A 19,910-nucleotide genomic window follows, 5' to 3' on the forward strand; every position below is an offset into this window, starting at 1 on the left:
GTGTAAGCGCAGAGAACATTGAATTCTGTTGATTTCGGTTAAATGTTTCTTTGGTATTTTTAAAACAGTTATATCGCCAACAATTTGATATTTCTTTTAAAGTCATTCAAATCAAACACGCCGTATCCGTATCGTTACTGATAGAAGTAAGACATAATACCTTGACTTGTATAGTTTTTTTGTTGTGAGAGACCATCTGAGTAAACGCCGAAAAATATATCCAAACTGTAATTTTTTTTTTCAATGCCCTTTGATCCATTATCGCACTTAATTGGCAGCGCCATCCTGTTGTTTCTGTGATTGTCACATCTTTTCACAGTTTGAACACGTACAAAGAGTGCCAATTAGACACTTGAACAAACACTATCACCCGCTGTACAGTACACACTAAATAATTAAATGTTGAGGGTTTTTGTTTTTGGCGTGAAAACCCAGAGAAATGCATGTACATTATACATCATCATAAATTTATTGAACTCTGCGAACGCTAAGTGCTACGTTGATATACTCGTGTTTTTTTTTCAGCAAAACAAACACAATGTTTAACGGTTTTAATATATAGGCAATGATGTAATAACAACAAATTATATAGCACGATGTCATAATAACATTTACTTAAAAATAGAACAGTAATGTATTTCCGATTTCCGGCTTATCAAGCATTGTGAATGTATGTACAACGCTCGGAAAGTAACGCGAGTAACACGAGTTATCCGTATAGGAGCCTGAAACAGAAAATAAATAAGTAAAGCATATTTTAGTCCAAATAATTAGATGTAATCTACCGATTACATTTAACCTTTAAATGAAAGTGTTACTTAAACAATTTTCCGTGTCTTAAGGCGCAAATATTTTGCTTAAACACTGTTAACAAAAGGGCTACATGTTATAATTCTTAATGAAATGCAAAAATAAGTATTAACATAATTAATAACGTCAATAAACACACACGGTAAGATCAAAGTTTAAATGGAAAACTTATATCATATTTCTTGTAAATTACCAAAATTATTAGTTTCGTCGAAATCAAATACCATGTAGAGAAACAAGGTATTTATAACCGACCAATGACGAAACACTATGCAGCTTTCAATTTACACAGTGCTACGCTACATATGTATATTTCAACAATATGGAATTTGAACAGTGGTAGTGTATTCTGGCCTGGAATATAATTGATTGTAAGTTTTAATAAACATTCTGCTAATGCATATAGTTAAATAATGTTTACATGTTATGTTAAATAATTATTGCATGATCATTCTTCTGCGCTGTTATATTAATTTGGAGCCGTTAAAGCTTCCGACATTACTTCATCACGTTCACGTCGGAACATGAGTATTTTAGCTAATACGCCCATTGCATACAACAACAACAAAAGATTTATTATTGCAATGTATAATGTAAGTATATACATATATGTTACATGAACATGTAATGTAGTGTAACCCTTAATGTAAATCTCTTAAAAAGGTGAACCACGGCGGTTCGCGGTGATTTGCGGTGATTCGCGCTGATTGCGTAACAGGGAGATACATCGCGCGACGGTTGCCGAGACATCACCCAAATTTTCTTGTCGCTCGGAATCACCGAAATTTGTCACGTTGCATCGATTGGGGTGATGCGGGATCGCGGCAAAAATCACGGGTTGCGTAGTGTATCTCGCTTTAAACATGGGTCTAAATTACGTTTAAAAGCTATTTTCTGATTTGATGAAACAGTCTGAAATCATCCAATGAATAAAGTCGAGATATTTATCTTGCAGAACATGCAATGCCATGCCGCATGCAAGCTATTTAAAAAGTAAATATCGTAAATCAAAAAGTTTGTTATGTTTTTTTTCGCGGTTATAGACAGTGTTCCTGGCTGAAAACAATGCAATATTACTTTTAAATCATTCATGTATTAGTGTTTAGCAAGAAAGAGGTAGAATATTTGTGTAAAACATAAGAATTTTTATTTAAACTTATGTCTGCTACAATTTAACAAGTGGTTACGGAAATTACCGATTGTACAGATGTATCGACAGACATATGCAAAACGAAAAAATAGCTTGCATATTTCAAGTTTATCAGCCTTGAAATCACCTATTAATCAAATGAGAATCGAAATTATTAAAATATAAACCAGTAATGTTCATTAACACCAAAATCTTTGGGCACAACCATCATATTTTTTGAAACCGCGACGTGTTTTTCGGAAACCGACATTCGATAATTTCCATAACCATATGGAGAATTTGATCACTGACAAGTTTCGTTTCTAATGTTTTTCTCAAATATTCTACCACAAAATTATTGTAAACCATTACACAAATGAATAACAAGTAACTGTGCAATTCCTTGATTTTGGGGAGGGACACTGTCTATAAATTCTTATAAATACGCATTAAGGCTAATTTTAAGTGCATAAAATAATGAAAAATAAATCATAATTCAAGTGTAGTCAAGTGTTCGTTCCATCCGTTATATTCATTCATCCACATTGCTCAGTCACTCAATTATATTGGAAATGATTACGAATATCTGATAAAACTTGCATTTTTTATTATGTCCCCCACTATAGTAGTGGGGGACATATTGTTTTTGCCCTGTCTGTTGGTCTGTCTGTTGGTCTGTCTGTGTGCTTGCGCCAACTTTAACATTTTGCAATAACTTTTGCTATATTGAAGATAGCAACTTCATATTTGGCATGCATGTGTATCTCATGAAGCTGCACATTTTGAGTGGTGAAAGGTCAAGGTCATCCTTCAAGGTCAGAGGTCAAATATATGTGGCCAATATCGCTCATTTTATGAGTACTTTTGCAATATTGAAGATAGCAACTTGATATTTGGCATGCATGTGCATCTCATAGAGCTGCACATTTTGAGTGGTGAAAGGTCAAGGTCAAGGTCATCCTTCAAGGTCAGAGGTCAAATATATGTGGCCCAAATCGCTTATTTTATAAATACTTTTGCAATACTGAAGATAGCAACTTGATATTTGGCATGCATGTGCATCTCATAGAGCTGCACATTTTGAGTGGTGAAAGGTCAAGGTCATCCTTCAAGGTCAGAGGTCAAATATATGTGGCCCAAATCGCTTATTTTATAAATACTTTTGCAATATTAAAGATAGCAACTTGATATTTGGCATGCATGTGCATCTCATGGAGCTGCACATTTTGAGTGGTGAAAGGTCAAGGTCATCTTTCAAGGTCAGAGGTCAAATATATGTGGCCAGAATTGCTCATTGTATGAATAATTTTGCAATATTGAAGATAGCAACTTGATATTTGGCATGCATGTGCATCTCATGGAGCTGCACATTTTGAGTGGTGAAAGGTCAAGGTCATCCTTCAAGGTCAGAGGTCAAATATATGTGGCCCAAATCGCTTTATTTTATAAATACTTTTGCAATATTGAAGATAGCAACTTGATATTTGGCATGCATGTGCATCTCATAGAGCTGCACATTTTGAGTGGTGAAAGGTTAAGGTCAAGGTCATCCTTCAAGGTCAGAGGTCAAATATATGTGGCCCAAATCGCTTATTTTATAAATACTTTTGCAATATTGAAGATAGCAACTTGATATTTGGCATGCATGTGCATCTCATGGAGCTGCACATTTTGAGTGGTGAAAGGTCAAGGTCATCCTTCAAGGTCAGAGGTCAAATATATGTGGCCAGAATTGCTCATTTTATGAATACTTTTGCAATATTGAAGATAGCAACTTGATATTTGGCATGCATGTGTATCTCATGGAGCTGCACATTTTGAGTGGTGAAAGGTCAAGGTCAAGGTCATCCTTCAAGGTCAGAGGTCAAATATATGTGGCCCAAATCGCTTATTTTATAAATACTTTTGCAATATTGAAGATAGCAACTTGATATTTGGCATGCATGTGCATCTCATGGAGCTGCACATTTTGAGTGGTGAAAGGTCAAGGTCATCCTTCAAGGTCAGAGGTCAAATATATGTTGCTCAAATAGCTTATTTTATGAACACTTTTGCAATATTGAAGATAGCAACTTGATATTCGGCATGCATGTGTATCTCATGGAGCTGCACATTTTGAGTGGTGAAAGGTCAAGGTCATCCTTCACAAGGTCAAGGTCATCCTACAAGGTCAAACATCATATAGGGGGTTTCACAAACACATCTTGTTTTTATTTTTAAACTTCCATTTCATAAATGTTTTTTTTTTGATAAACGTCGTCAATTGTATATAGATTTCTAGCTAGCTAGTTTGAAAAACATTTAGGCAAATATTACTCATGTGAGATAAAATGCAAATAATTAATAAAATATTCCTTTTTAATGAGTATGTTGGTTTATCGGTCAATAACAATATCACTTTGAACATTGAATTATTGAAAAGTTATAACTAACATTAAATGTTCTCCGAACAAATGATTCATAACACATATAACAGATTGATAGGAAGATATGAACAAATTAAGGTTGCTAGGTTGCCCGCCTAGAATGGTCCTGTTAGTATGGAAGTACTTGATATCTAAATTTATTAGCCTTTGAATGTTGTAAAGACAAAAAATATTTTATGAAATGTCTCAAAGTGTAGAATTATTTTGCATTTAGTAAAAGAGCAACATATAACCCTGAAGTGGCTGACAAGAACTTGTGGCTGAATACAAATAAAAAGAGGCATTATGCTTCTTGAAAATAAAAGTAAACATCATTATATATGAATCTTCTGATCAAAAGTGTTATTTTTAGTGAATAGAGGAAATACATTTTCAAGAATAAACAATATAATTATAAATGTTTTGGTGAAGTGCATCATGGTATTATCATATTCATAGTACCAGTTTTGGTCTAAAAATCCAATAACATTTTTAGCTCATCTATTTTTTGAAAAAAAATTATGAGCTATTGTCATCACCTTGGCGTCGGCGTCGGCGTTGGCGTCGGCGTCCGGTTAAGTTTTGCGTTTAGGTCCACTTTTCTCAGAAAGTATCAATGCTATTGCATTCAAACTTGGTACACTTACTTACTATCATGAGGGGACTGGGCAGGCAAAGTTAGATAACTCTGGCGTGCATTTTGACAGAATTATGTGCCCTTTTTATACTTAGAAAATTGAAAATTTTGGTTAAGTTTTGCGTTTAGGTCCACTTTTCTCAGTGAGTATCAATGCTATTGCATTCAAACTTGGTACACTTACTTACTATCATGAGGGGACTGGGCAGGCAAAGTTAGATAACTCTGGCATGCATTTTGACAGAATTATGTGCCCTTTTTATACTTAGAAAATTGAAAATTTTGGTTAAGTTTTGTGTTTAGGTCCATTTTATTCCTTAAGCATCAAAGCTATTGCTTTCATACTTGCAACACTTACTAACTTTCATAAGGGGACTGTGCAGGCAAAGTAATGTAACTCTGACTGGCATTTTGACAGAATTATGTGCCCTTTTTATACTTAGAAAAATGAAAATTTGATTAAGTTTTGTGTTTAGGTCCACTTTATTCCTACAGTATCAAAGCTATTGCTTTCATACTTGCAACACTTATTAACTATCATAAGGGGACCGTGCAGGCAAAGTTATGTAACTCTGACTGGCATTTGGACGGAATTATGGGCCCTTTATACTTAGAAAATTGAAAATTTGGTTAAGATTTATGTTTTGGTCCACTTTACCCCTAAAGACAAAGTATCATAGATATTGCTTTCATACTTGGAACACTCAAAAACTATCATAAGGGTACAGTAAAAGGACAAGTTGCATAACTCTGGTTGTCATTGTTACGGAATTATGGCCCTTTTTTGACTTAGTAACTTTTAATATATGGTTAAATTTTGTGTTTCAATCCACTTTACTTCTTAAGTATCAAGGCTATTGCTTTCAAGCTTCAAATACTTTCATGCTATCATGAGGTTACTGTACCTGGCAAGTTGAATTTTACCTTGACCTTTGAATGACCTTGACTCTCAAGGTCAAATGATTAAATTTTGCTAAAATTGCCATAACTTCTTTATTTATGATTAGATTTGATTGATACTTTGACGAAACTACTCTTACCTGACATACCACAATAGACTCCACCCAAACTGTCCCCCGTGCCCTCCCCCCCTCCCCCCCACCTCCCCCCTCCCCGCCCCTATTTTTTTTTTTTTTTTTTTTCACCCCCCCCCCCATTTTTTTTTTTTTTTTTAAGATCAGTTCACAAATTACCACCACACCCTCACATTATACCCCACCCCCCCCAATTTTTTTTTTTAAACGGTTATGTTTCAAATACCGTCCAACCATCGCACCCAAAAAATCCCCCCCCCCCCCCCATCGCTCTTCTCCCCCCCCCCCCCCGCCCCCGAATTTTTGGAAGATAATGTAATAAATGTCCACAACCCCACACTATACACCCCTCTTCACTCCACCCCTCCCTCCTTTGTGATTGAAAATGAGAGTCCCTTCACCTTTAAAAAGAAAATAGATGAGCGGTCTGCACCCGCAAGGCGGTGCTCTTGTTTAAATTTCATAACCCCTTGCTGCAAAAAAAAAATCATGAAAATAGAATAGAAAAATGCTTTATTAGACCCTAAATATTATTTTTGCAATCATTTTTCATCAATTACATATGTTTAAAAAAATTATTGTTTCATGCTACTCATTATTATATCTCAATTCTATTTTAATTTAATCTTGTCAAACATACTAAATTATGAAATAAGCAATGAATATAGTGCAAACATGTACAAATGTAATAATTAGATAGTAAGTAAAAAATCCCCCAAAAAGGGAAAACGCCGCGAAAATTCCCCCTGCTATGGGTAGCGACCCACTTCCCCTAAAATGGATTGAGGGCCCTTTTGCTGCCAAAAAAATCATAAAAAATATAATTTTCAAAGAAATCCTTTAAAACAAAAAGAAAATGCCTTCTTAAACCTTAAATATTATTCCTGCAAGCATTTTACATCAATTATTTATGTTTGAAAAAAATCATTGGTTCATGCTAGCGGAGGATACCGACGATAGTCGATGTATCCCGATTGAGACCCCCTGTTTTCACACACGTCCAAGATGGCGGCAAGCAGACGAGAAATTTACGATTAGCGGCGAAAATGATAAATAAGATTCAAATTAACAACGGATATCATATGGTTATTATGGAATAATTTAATTAATGCGTGTGACAATTAACGCAAATTACTACGTTTGAAATAAAAAACAACAAAATAATATTTATTAGAAATCTTCACAGTGACTGTGCGTCATGGAAACCGGTGTTGGAAAAATTGGAGTGCAGTCTACTCACAAAGTTAAAGCATTTAAGATGAGTATCGTTCGAAAATGGAAAGAGACAAACATGATTTGATTTATATGTTAGTGGATCTGTGTATTCTCAGATTCGTATGCATATTCTGCTTTATTATGTTTGTCACGCTGTACAGTTTACTGAAATAGCATTGAACTGAGGATGTTAAGTGCAACTGCAAGATATTGAAAGGTAAACAAATTAAATGTATTATTTTAACTCCATTTAATACATCATTAACACAGCAAAAACACTAAAGTGTGTTTGTTCATGTTTTCACCATATGATATTTAATATAAAAAAAAATCTGAATTAAATTAATACTCTTGAAGAGGTTATGATTACACTACGCGACCCGTGATTTTTGCCTAATTTGCGGAGTCAAGGCGGGCATTTTGCTTTTTGGGTGTAAAATCACCGCGATTTCACGTGGCTCGTCACTCCGACGTCGCGCGAGAGCAAGATAATCTTCGCGCTAAATCCCCTCAATGTTGTGGTGATTCGCTGCAATTCGCCGCAATTCGCCGTGATCGCAGTGGATATCGGTGACATCGATGATTCGCCAATTCATGCATATAAACCGAATCGTATCGATAACTGTATACATAACGCTTTTCTAATGTTCACAATTATCAAATAATCCAACATAATTGCAACATCACTTACGAAAAATAATATTAAACATTTATGTCGGTAAATATGTTTGAGAATTTCATTTACAGAACTATATGACTACACCATTTTTCAGAAGTGTAAAGAGTACAGTACAGTGCATAATGTGGAACACAGCTTTCATTGGATGAGCGAATTTAAAAAAACGTTTTATTGCGTCATAATGCCATCATGTAAAAAACGTGTTCCTCCTGGAAATTGTGCTGTAAATGCATAATATTATCAAAACATTTTTTTGACACGTAAAGCGTTGTAACAAATTAATATACAATTCAAAACAATTATACCATAAGTATAAATGTTCCGTTAAATTCCCAAATGAGAATAATAATTTAATAATTTATAATCCGAAACACACTTCTGATGTTTTAATGTTAACACGACGTTTACAAATGCTTCCAATATAGCCATCATGTATATTTCGAAAATTATGCGGCAATGTACAAGGTCAAGGTATTGAGTGTGCAAGTATTTTTTTTTTTATACAAACTGCGTAGCGCAGAGAACATTGAATTCTGTTGATTTCGGTTAAATGTTTCTTTCGTATTTTTAAAACAGTTATATCGCCAACAATTTGATATTTCTTTTAAAGTCAAATCAAACACACCGTATCCGTATCGTTACTGATAGAAGTAAAACATAATACCTTGACTTGTATAGTTTTTTGTTGTGAGAGACCATCTGAGTAAACGCCGAAAAATATATACAAACTGTTATTTTTTGTCAATGCCCTTTGATCCATTATCGCACTTAATTGGCAGCGCCATCTTGTTGTTTCTGTGATTGTCACATCTTTTCACAGTTTGAACACATACAAAGAGTGCCAATTAGACACTAGACGAACACTATCACCCGCTGGACAGTACACAATAAATAATCAAATGTTGAGGGTTTTTATCCCCCGCCAGAGGCGGAGGGATATTGTTTTGGCGTTGTCCGTCCGTCCGTCCAGCTGTCCGTCCGTCCGTCCGTCCGGCACTTTTTTGTCCGGAGCCATATCTTGGAAGTTCTTTGGTGGATTTCATTTAAACTTGGTATGGCCCTTTGTATCTTGAAAAAATGCTTTTTAGTGTCCGGAGCCATATCTTGGAAGTTCTTTGGCGGATTTCATTGAAACTTGGTATGAGTATATATATGCATAAGAGGATGATGCACGCCAAATGGCATTGTACACCATCTGTTAAAAACAGACTTATGGCACTTTGTATCTTGAAAAAATGCTTTTTACTATAGGCACTTTTGTGTCCGGAGCCATATCTTGGAAGTGCTTTGGCGGATTTCATTTAAACTTGGTATGAGTATATATATGCATAGGCGGAGGGATATTGTTTTGGCGTTGTCAGTCCGTCCGTCCATCCGTCCGTCTTCCTTTGTCTTAGTTTTGTGTTATTGTCCTCCGTCCGTCCATCTATCATTATGTTCATCCGTCCAATTTGCACCCATCCTCAAACAAAGCATATGTTGCGGGGGATACCTTGGGCCTTTCAGGCCCTCTTGTTTGTTTTGTGTGTGAAAACCCAGAGAGATGCATGTACATTATACATCATCAAAGTTTCAAAGTTTATTGGCAATCGGCAATAGAAACATGCCTTTAGCCATTTACAACATAATTATGGCAAAGACAAAAAGAACGGTTAAGTAATATCATCACACACCACAAAGTACACATATAAATATTCAAGCATAATATACATGCATATATAAAATGTATTTATGTAACGAAACGTTGATATATAACATAGCTTCTTTTAGGTATTTACAAATTCCTAATATTTTATTTATTTTTTTCGATGTCATAGTAGTTTGGAATAAATTTAGGGTAGGCCAAGAGATGTGCCCAATAAATTTCAATCTTAAGTGTCTATAATTGTCACAACAAAGTAGGAAGTGATACTCAGATTCAACAACGTTCATATTGCAGAATCAACAAAGTCTCTGATCACGATCAATACCTACGAATCTGCCCACTTTAATTTCTAGATGGTGCGATGATAGTCTAAAACGGGCAAATTGTTTCAGCAGGTCATTTTTTTGTATTTTTAACAATTCATCATATTTATTGAACTCTATGAATGCTTAGTGCTTAGTGCTACGTTGATATACTCGTTTTTTTTCAGCAAAACAAACACAATGTTTAATGGCTTTAATATATAGGCAATGATGTAATAACAACATAATTATTATAAAACACGATGTCATAATAACATGTACTTAAAAATAGAACAGTAATGCATTTCCGATTTCCGGCTTATCAAACATTGTGAATGTATGTACAACGCTCGGAAAGTAATGCGAGTAACACATGTTAACCGCATTGGAGCCTGAAACAGAAAATAAATAAGTTTAGCATAATTTAGTCCAAATAATTAGACGTAATCTACTGATTACATTTAAACTTTAAATGAAAGTGTTACTTAAACAATTTTCGTGGCGCGAATATTTTGCTTAACACTGTTAACAAAAGGGCTACACGTTATAATTCTTAATGAAATGCAAAAATAAGTATTAACATAATTAATAACGTCAATAAACACACACGGTAAGATCAAAGTTTAAAAGGAAAACTTATATCATATTTCTCGTAAATTACCAAATTATTAGTTTCGTCTAAATCAAATACCATGTATAGAGAAACAAGGTATTTATAACCGACCAATGACGAAACACTATGCAACTTTCAATTTACACAGTGCTACGCTACATGTATATGGCAACAATATGTAATTTGAACAGTGGTAGTGTATTCGGGCCTAGAATATAATTGCTTGTAAGTTTTAATAAACATTCTGCTAATGCAATTAGTTAAATAATGTTTACATGTTATGTTCAATAATTATTGCATGATCATTCTGCGCCGTTATATTAATTTGGAGCCGTTAAAGCTTCCGACATTACTTCATCAAGTTCATGTCGGAACATGAGTATTTTAGCTAATACGCCCATTGTATACAACAACAACAAAAGCTTTATTATTGCAATGCATAATGTAAGTGTATACATATATGTTACATGTAATGTAGTGTAACCCTCAACGTAAATCGCTAAAAAAGGGGGATTTGCGGTGATTCGCGCTGATTGCGCAACAGCGAGATACATCGTGCGACGGTCACCGAGACATCACCCAAATTTTCTTGTCGCTCGGTAACACCGCGATTTGTCACGTTGCATCGATTGCGGTGATGCTAGAATTGCGGCAAAAATCACGGGTCGCTTAGTGTAGATGGTGTATTTAAGAATCTATAGATTATTGCAATTTAATATGCATGTGGAAGGATATTAACTATATGCTGTCTTAATTGTAAGAAGACATTAAAGGGATCTTTTCACACTTTGGTAAATTGACAAAATTGAAAAAAGTTGTTTCAGATTCGCAAATTTTCGTTTTATTTATGATATTTGTGAGGAAACAGTAATACTGAACATTTACCATGGTCTTATATAGCCATTATATGCATCTTTTGACGATTTTAAAACCTAAAAATTATAAAGCGTTGCAACGCGAAACGATTGAATAATTTGGAGAGTTCTGTTTTTGTCGTTAACTTTTGTGAAACTACGAAGATTGCTTATATAATGTATAAAATACTTCAAAAATATATACTCGGCGGAATAGCTCAGTAGGCTAAAGCGTTTTTACTTCAGGACTCTGGCAGGACTCCAGGGATCACTGGTTAGAAACCTTGTCCGGGCATTGTTCTTTTCCTTTTTTTAATTTTATTCTTGATTTTTTACTGGAGCTTTTACGATCCAATGTTTACATTTATCGATATAAAGCATTTAATGAATAAGTTAAAAAATGCCAAAATCTGTGAAAAGGCCCCTTTAAAGCAGCACTTAATAATGTAAAAATGCTGTCAAATATGCACTTAACAATTTTAATTCTGTACTTATAATCATATTTATAATGCTTAATGTTTCCCAATTTCATGGTTTATCGCGCTAATTTTCCCAATCCGAATGGCACAGGCTGTAACAAAAAAAAGCAAAAAAAATCACTGCGGCTTTGTACGAGTGGATGAGGGTTTCCCGCCTTCTGTCAAAGTCTCATGTATTCTCCAACCTTCAAGCAAAAGAGTGAATTTCTGTTAAACATCAATGTTTTCCCTACCACATGCACAAAGAAACATTCTAAAATGAAGTCATGCAGGGCCCTCAATCCATTTTAGGGGAAGCGGGTCGCTACCCTCATGAGGGGGGATTTTCACGGCGTTTCGCTTTTGGGGGGATTTTTTTACTTACTCTCTTATTATTACATTTGAGCATGTTTGCATTATATTCATTTCTTTTTTCATTATTAAGTATGTTTGACAAGATTAAATTAAAATAGAATTTAGATATAGTAATCATGAGACACATCTTATTAAAACAAAAAAATTTTATTTTTTATTTTAGGGGAAATTTTCTCCCAGAAGGGCTCCATCGAAATCAAACAATAAGAAAGTGAAATCTATATGAATTTGGCTCGCTGAATCCGAATCTGGTGTTAATTTTCTGATATCTTGACCCGTTAAAGAATTACTGAGTTTAAACTTTAAATGGTAAAATTCGATAAGAATGCAGCAGACTTTGAACAGAAGCTCAAAATCCAGTATACCTTAAATTTCAGTGAAATAAAACAAAAATGTAGTCCAGTCTATGTGATTTTGTCTCCCTGAAACCGAATCCAGTGCTAGTTTTGCAATATCTTGACCCCTTAAAGAATTATACTGCACGTGGCTATCAGCATGTGCTTATAAATTATGCTTGCAATACGTTCATTATAATGCTGTTAGTTAAAGTAATATTATGGGCATTTTTATTATGCCCCCGAAGGAGGGCATGTAGTGATCGGTCTGTCGGAGGTTCTGTCCGTCTGTCTGTCTTTCCGTCACACTTTGCATTTATGTTTCTCATTTAGGTTTTCGAAAAATGCTCATAACTTCTATGTCACTTCAGATATCAACTTGATGTTTGGCATGCATGTGTATCTCATGGAGCTGCACATTTTGAGTGATGAAAGGTCAAGGTCATCCTTCAAGGTCAAAGGTCAAATGTATTTCTTCAAACGGTCGCAGAAAGGGGCATTATGTTTCTGACAAACACATCTCTTGTTCATTGTTGAATTGAGCAGTGAAAGGAATTAACAGGTAAAAAAAAAATAGTTAAAATGTGGTAACTGACCATGTATCTGCAACTCATCTTGCTACCAGTTGTTTATAAAAAATATATATTATATTCGATATTTTATGTGACTCACCCAGTCCTCTAAGCAGAAATGATCCGTAATACAAAATAGTGTCATTGCGTCGTATGAATGAATCTGCACTAAAACTAAATTTAGATTCACATCGTACATCGAATCATTTCTGTCGTCAGTTGTCACACGAAAGTACGGTTGATATTCACATGCATTATTTTTCTCTTTCCGGTATACTGTTTTAGTATGTTGATGCTGCATTAACAGTAAATAACGGTTGCGATAGACACCTATAATCTGTTAGATGCCCATAATATCACTTTAATAGTAAAGAGTACATTTTAAATAGATGCATATCAATGCATTCCCAATAATACAAACAAATCAAAGGACTGCACGTGGCTATCAGCACGTGCTTATACTGCACGTTTAAGTAACTTACTCATTCACTCATTCATTCAGTCTGTCACTCACTCATTTAGTCAGTCGCTCCTTCACTCCCTCACTCACTCACCTGAAGTCACTCAATCACAAAGTCACTCACTCAATCAATTAGTCATGTTGCGGATCAACATCAGGGTATTAATTATCGGATAAATTTAGCCCTTAGATAATATTATTTTTTTATACCTTATATCTTATTTTAAAAGTTGATATAAGTTGGCTCAATAGTTTGGGTCTATATGTATCTAGATGTATTGTTTGCTAACATATGTGGACTTTGCCATAAGTTTTTGTTGTTCTGGTTCATTCTTTATTTCATTTCCATTTACTACTGTTAAAGTTGCCTTTGCCAATATGTTTAGTTTTTGTGGTGTTTTGTTGGGCGTAGTGTAGCAGTTACTTTCCTTACTCGGGGTTCAAAATCAATAACATTCAATAGATAAATGTCTCCAGATGTTCAGTAGAGTAGATAGAAATTACTGCGAGTGGTTTAGCAAATTAATTATGATACAAGTAGTGTAGATAATGAATAATAATACAAGTAGCGTAGGTAGTGGATAACAATACAAGTAAAATAGATGACGAATAAATAAATAAGTAAATAAGTACATATATCATTTAATACCAATATGTTCAGACTGGTGTCGGTTCTCCTAGATTGACATGTGTTGTTTCCTGTATTGAGCCCTTAAATAATATTGTAAGTTTGTTCGCACTTTTGTGTTTGAAAAGTCTTTTCGCTTAGCTCAAGGCAATATTGATAACAACAAGTGAAGTTCTGTAATATTAATACACTGATGTGTGTGAATTGGTATCTCCTTGTATAAACTATGTTTTACCCTTCTAAACTTTATGAGGAATGTAAAAATGGATATAGTACACCCTGAGTCTCAGTCTGACCAGTGCCAAAGAGTTTGAAAGATGTTTAACAGGGTTGTTTTTTTATGCTCCCCCAAAATTTATTTTGGGGGGAGCATATTGTCGCTGCTTCGTCTGTCCGTCCTTGTGTCCGTCTGTGCACAATTTTTGTCCAGGCTATTTCTCAGGAACTAATGACCGGAATGCAATGAAACATTATGGGAAGCTTGACTACCAAGAGGAGATGTGCAAATTATCAGCGGGTTCTGGTCGGATGATTTTTCACAGAGTTATGGCCCTTTGAAATTGACCATTGTACACATAGTTGATTCTTGTCCGGGCTATTTCTCAGCAACTAATGACTGGAATTCAATTAAACTTTATGGGAAGCTTCACTACCAAGAGGAGATGTGCACATTATCAGCCGGTTCTCGTTCAATGATTTTTTCACAGAGTTATGGCCCTTTGAAATTGTCCATTGTACATATAGTCAGAGCTCCAGATAAGGGTCGTATTTTCGTAATTACGAATTATTTTCAAGTCCGTTACTATTTATTTATAAAATCTTGTCGTACCATTAAGAATTACAAAATCAAGTTACAAATGTTATTTTTACATCGGTTCTTATCGATTTTTTATTGAGTTCTTTTCGCGTATTAAAGATCTTTGCGGTGCTTATATAGAATGGTTATCGGGTTTGTTTAACAAAGCGCATTTTTTCCAATAAAAGCGGTGTATACAGTCTATCTGTCAAAAAACAATGGCGGCGCCCAGAGAGCGTCCTAAAAAACTGCTAAGCGCCCAAAAACACGCTTTTAACATATTGTACGCAAAGTGAGCCGAAGTTAAATATTTAGAAAGACATTATAGAAAAGATATCATACAATGTTGTATGTTCAGTTTCCGACACGGTCGGAAAAGCTAAACAAAAACGCGACACGACGGGTCCAAACTTAATCACAAAAAAACATTGAGCTAGTGGAAGGGACAAGTCCCGTAGCTAATCGTTGAAAGGATTGAAGGGGAGACCTGTTTAAATTGTGAAATATGTAAAAATTCATCTAAGGCATGCAATCTAAGCACAGTTTGGGCATATGAAGGTATTTGAGAAATAAAATTGTATAATGCTGAAAAGACACTGTTGAACTTGTATAAATAAAGTTGCTAGTATGTTTATTTTGATTTTTTTTGCATGAAAATAACCATTATTATTTATTTTTGGGTCATTTATAAATAATTAGAATTATTTTCTAAAACTTAGTAGTAACGCTAAGAACAAAATTTCAGAGTTAAGAATTCTTTTTGAAAATCTGGTAGTAATTTAAGAATTTCACAAAACCTTATCTGGTGCTCTGCATATAGTGCAATTCTTGTCCGAGCTATTTCTCAGCAACTAATGACTGGAACTCAATGAAACTTTATGGGAAGCTTCACCACCAAGAGGAGATGTGCATATTATCAGCTGGTTCTCGTCAGGATTATTTTTCACAGAGTTATGGCCCTTTAAAATTTTCCATTGTACATAATAGTGCAATTCTTGTCCGGGCTATTTCTCAGCAACTTATTACGGGAATTCAATTAAACTTTATGGGAAGCTTCACTACCAACAGGAGATGTGCATATTTTCAGCCGGTTATGGTCGGATGATTTTTCAAAGAGTTATGGCCCTTTGAAATTTTCTATAAACTGTACATATAGTGCAATTCTAGTCCGGGCTATTTCTCCCTAACTACTGACTGGAATTCAGTGAAGCTTTATGGGAAGCTTAACTACTGTAAACGTATAGAAATTCGTCGGTATAAAATTTCGTGGTTTAATAAAAAACAACTAATTCGTTGACACGTAATTTCGTGGATTGCAAATTAAAAAACTACTAATTCGTTTATACGTAATTAAGTAAATTTCAAATGTTCGGGGAAGACTGACCGTCATAATAATTAAACTTTTACTAAAACAACCAGAGTAATAACGAAGCATAATCAGCTAATCTGTGTTGACAGCAAGACTTGAGGTTAATGTGCACTGAAGCATGAAAGTATAACTGATAATTGCCGAAAAGATCGATAAAGTGGCGCACTTGTGTCCCCGCTCGCTAATTGTCATCAATGTTGTTTTGACAATATTTGCACTTTTCAGCGCAGTTGGTCCCCTTGTTGTAACAAATGAGTAATAAGGTCCTCAAAATTCACGTGTGTAAACCGTTATGTGTCTTATAACTGTAATTGGCACTAATTCATACGTGATAAATCTGCAAACTGTTAATTTGACGACGTCACGTAAAAGAGAACAATAGTTAATGTACAGTTTAAATACCGTGCTTGATTAAAAAAGTATTATTACCCAAACACTTATCAAGAAAACAACATATTGTATTAACTAGCATATCTCAATCAATAATGTCTCTTTCAAAATGTTTTCGGATTAAAAAAGTATAAATAATCGTTGGTACTTGAATTTGTGGTTCAGCGGACTAACGAAACCCACGAAAATTCGTACCACACGAAATTTAATGGTTTTACAGTACCTTGAGGAGATGCGCATGTTATTTGTGGGTTCTTGTTAGATGATTTATTTAGAGAGTTATGGCCCTTTGAAATTTTTAAGTTGCTAAACCATCCATTGTATTATTTTGTCCAAAGTTATGCTCCTCAAGACGTTTCCTTTTATCTGAATATATAGTGCAATATTGTGTCAAAAAAACACTTTGGGGAGCATCACCCGTCTCTGACGGTTTCTTGTTTGGGAGGGGGCGAGGGTGAGAACAAGAACAGGAGGTTCCACTAAAGCTCGTCTGAATGCTTCAAATGTAGTTTATTCTTCACTAAGCCCATTTAAACTGATTCATGTCAGTCAATGCCTGCTAATTCTGCAAACCCTTGTAACAAATGACCTGCTGGGGTATGTATGAAGTAAACAATTCACTCAATTACAACAATTTTATTATCTCTAGAGTGAATACGAGTGAATTATTGAGTCACGTTCTGAGAAAACTGGGCATAATGTTTGTGCCTAAAGTGTCGTCCCAGATTAGCCTGTGTAGTCCACACAAGCTAATCAGACAGGGACAATGCAATGTTGGGTCTAATAATAAACACCGTACTTTCGATTTCAAACTTTTATTCAAGATACGGGAGATAACAACAAAAGTCGCTGAGCATGCATATGTATAGCGTTTTACCCGCTTCCCCTAATCTGATAAATAAAAATATACCTGGTTTTTGTCACATTACTGTGCAACCACTATAGTTATTGCCGTGCACCATCAATAATTCAGAGTTACCTTCCTTACTTTCACTCATGAATGTTGGCTCCTCCTCTTTATCCTCGGCTATTTCTGTAAAAATTGCCATATATGGAAGTTGCAAAATCGTCTATTAATGTTAATCGCCTTTGTGAAGTTGTCAACCTGAGGGTGATAGCTGATGCAGTTTCATTTCATCAATGGTAAGGTGTACTGTGTAAAGCGTGCCGTGTACGTACATTTGATACATGTTGCGAATTTAGTTTTGAAATTACAAAAGCAAATTGCAGTTAAACTAATTTGAAACATGTTCACTTCAAAGTTAAAAGTGGACATTGAACTTGTAAAACTGAGACAATCAAAAGACCGATTACAAGCAATATTTTATATTTAAACAGTCTTCGAAATTAGCTTTGAAAAGTTACATGCCAGTCGGGCCAGTTACTTAAGAATTTTTACATGCCCAACATATTTTTTACATGCCCAAACTTTTTTAACCAAAATTATAACAAATCACAACATTTTAACACTTACATGCTACACATAGTAAAGCAGAACATTGTTTTCAATAGTAGTGAATACAATTACATCTAATCAGTCACTAGAATTAAGACGGTCGATCGTTACACCAGTGCTCTTGAAAAGAGCGTTCTCTGGTGTCCTCGTACCATTTCTTGGCTTCCTTTTTCTCTAAATCATTGTCAATTTTCTATTTTATAAGTGCTTTATCGGGCTTAGCCCCATCAACATACCTAAGATACTGTTTAGCCTCTATGTCGACAATGACATTTGTTTACATTGACAAAAACGTAAGCGTATTACTTGATTGAAATGATCGATTCAAAAAGCATCTTCTCGATTAATGTCTAGAGAAACCGTCGATAAGAACCGAATGTGACCGAACTGCATCGGTCAAAAACAATAACGATGACGTGTGCAAGCAGGTGCATGTTGTTAAACCAATGGAATTTCATTGTTTTACAACTTACGGCAAGGTGTTTGTTAGCAAAATTGAAAAAATTATCTGCAAATATCAAGAACCGCTTACGATTTTTTTTATAAACTGTCAATTGGCTTCAATAATTTACATGCCCGGCGGGCCACAAACGTGAATTTTTGTATGTGCCTGGCAGTAATTTTACTCGCCACGGGCGATCGGGCGTGTGCTAATTTCGAAGACTGTTTAAACAAATCTATTCAGTGTGATCTAAGTATAAATTGTCATGTTGACAAGGCTGGATTTTTGGCAACGAATAGCCTCCATAGAACAACACCTTCCAAAATGAGACATCATTGTGCTTATTTAATTCTTTAAACACATTTTAGGTCATTATCAGTCTGAATTTGCATTTAAATATTGAAGTGCTGGATTTTATTATTATACAGGATTATCGGGTAATGTATCCAGTTTGTGAAATTCATGTGCATGCAATAATTATTGTATTTTGGTTGAGAATCAATGTCAAAGATTTTTCCAGGTGATCTTTTCACTTCCGTTCAGCCTTTGTACTTGAGTATAATATGCACACCCTCAAGTCCTGATGAATAAAATCGGAGGAAAAGGTGAATATTATATGCGTACAATTACGGTATAATGAATTAAAGGCCTGGTTTTGAGCTAACTAGGGCACAAAATGCTTGCTTTACAGTATGGATAGGGGAGTGCTTCCGATTTCGTAAAATGTGTATACGCACATTTTCTTACGGCAGCTGAGAATATGATATGTACCTAGCTGCCTTATGAAATTGTATGTAGTGTGCCCAAAAGAGTCAAGAAAGCTCATATCAGCAATGGCTTGCAATTCTTCACGGAAGCATGAGTTAATTGCATGCCAAAGTACTATGATTAAATCAAAGCGCTAAAAGGCACTGAAGTTGTTTGCTATTGCATAATCTTAGACGCAACTCAGTTTTCAAAATGATGTTATAGCTTTTTATATCGCAAGTTTGAAATGAACACAACCATTCAAATTTATAAAGAGTGTGTCTTTAAGCACAGGTCAAGATGATCTACGAGTGTGCACTGTTTATCCTCATATTTATGTTATAGAGATAACTTAGACAAAATAACAACAATGTCTCTTTTTTTCGCAATTGGTTGCTGCACTGGCAACCATCTTTAAAATTTGGGTTGCCATGGCAAAGAATAACAAGCCTAGAATCATGTACATGTTGTGTTATGTGTATCTATTTTCTTTAAATTATTGAGCAACAATTTTGCCAACATGACAGACAGACATAACAATGCATCACGTCTTGTTGTT

General features: G+C 34.9%; 1 long non-coding RNA gene across 1 annotated transcript in view; it reads left to right on the forward strand.

Moving 5' to 3' along the window:
• LOC127866862 (uncharacterized) overlaps positions 1-19,910 on the forward strand; it is a 60,370-nt gene that overhangs the window by 1,643 nt on the left and 38,817 nt on the right. The window contains exon 2 of the long non-coding RNA XR_008043143.1: positions 12,863-13,053. This is a non-coding gene — a long non-coding RNA (uncharacterized LOC127866862). The remainder of the gene's footprint in view (positions 1-12,862; positions 13,054-19,910) is intronic.

The sequence above is a fragment of the Dreissena polymorpha genome, chromosome 2 (genome assembly GCF_020536995.1).
Source record: "Dreissena polymorpha isolate Duluth1 chromosome 2, UMN_Dpol_1.0, whole genome shotgun sequence".
Classification (NCBI taxonomy): domain Eukaryota; kingdom Metazoa; phylum Mollusca; class Bivalvia; order Myida; family Dreissenidae; genus Dreissena; species Dreissena polymorpha.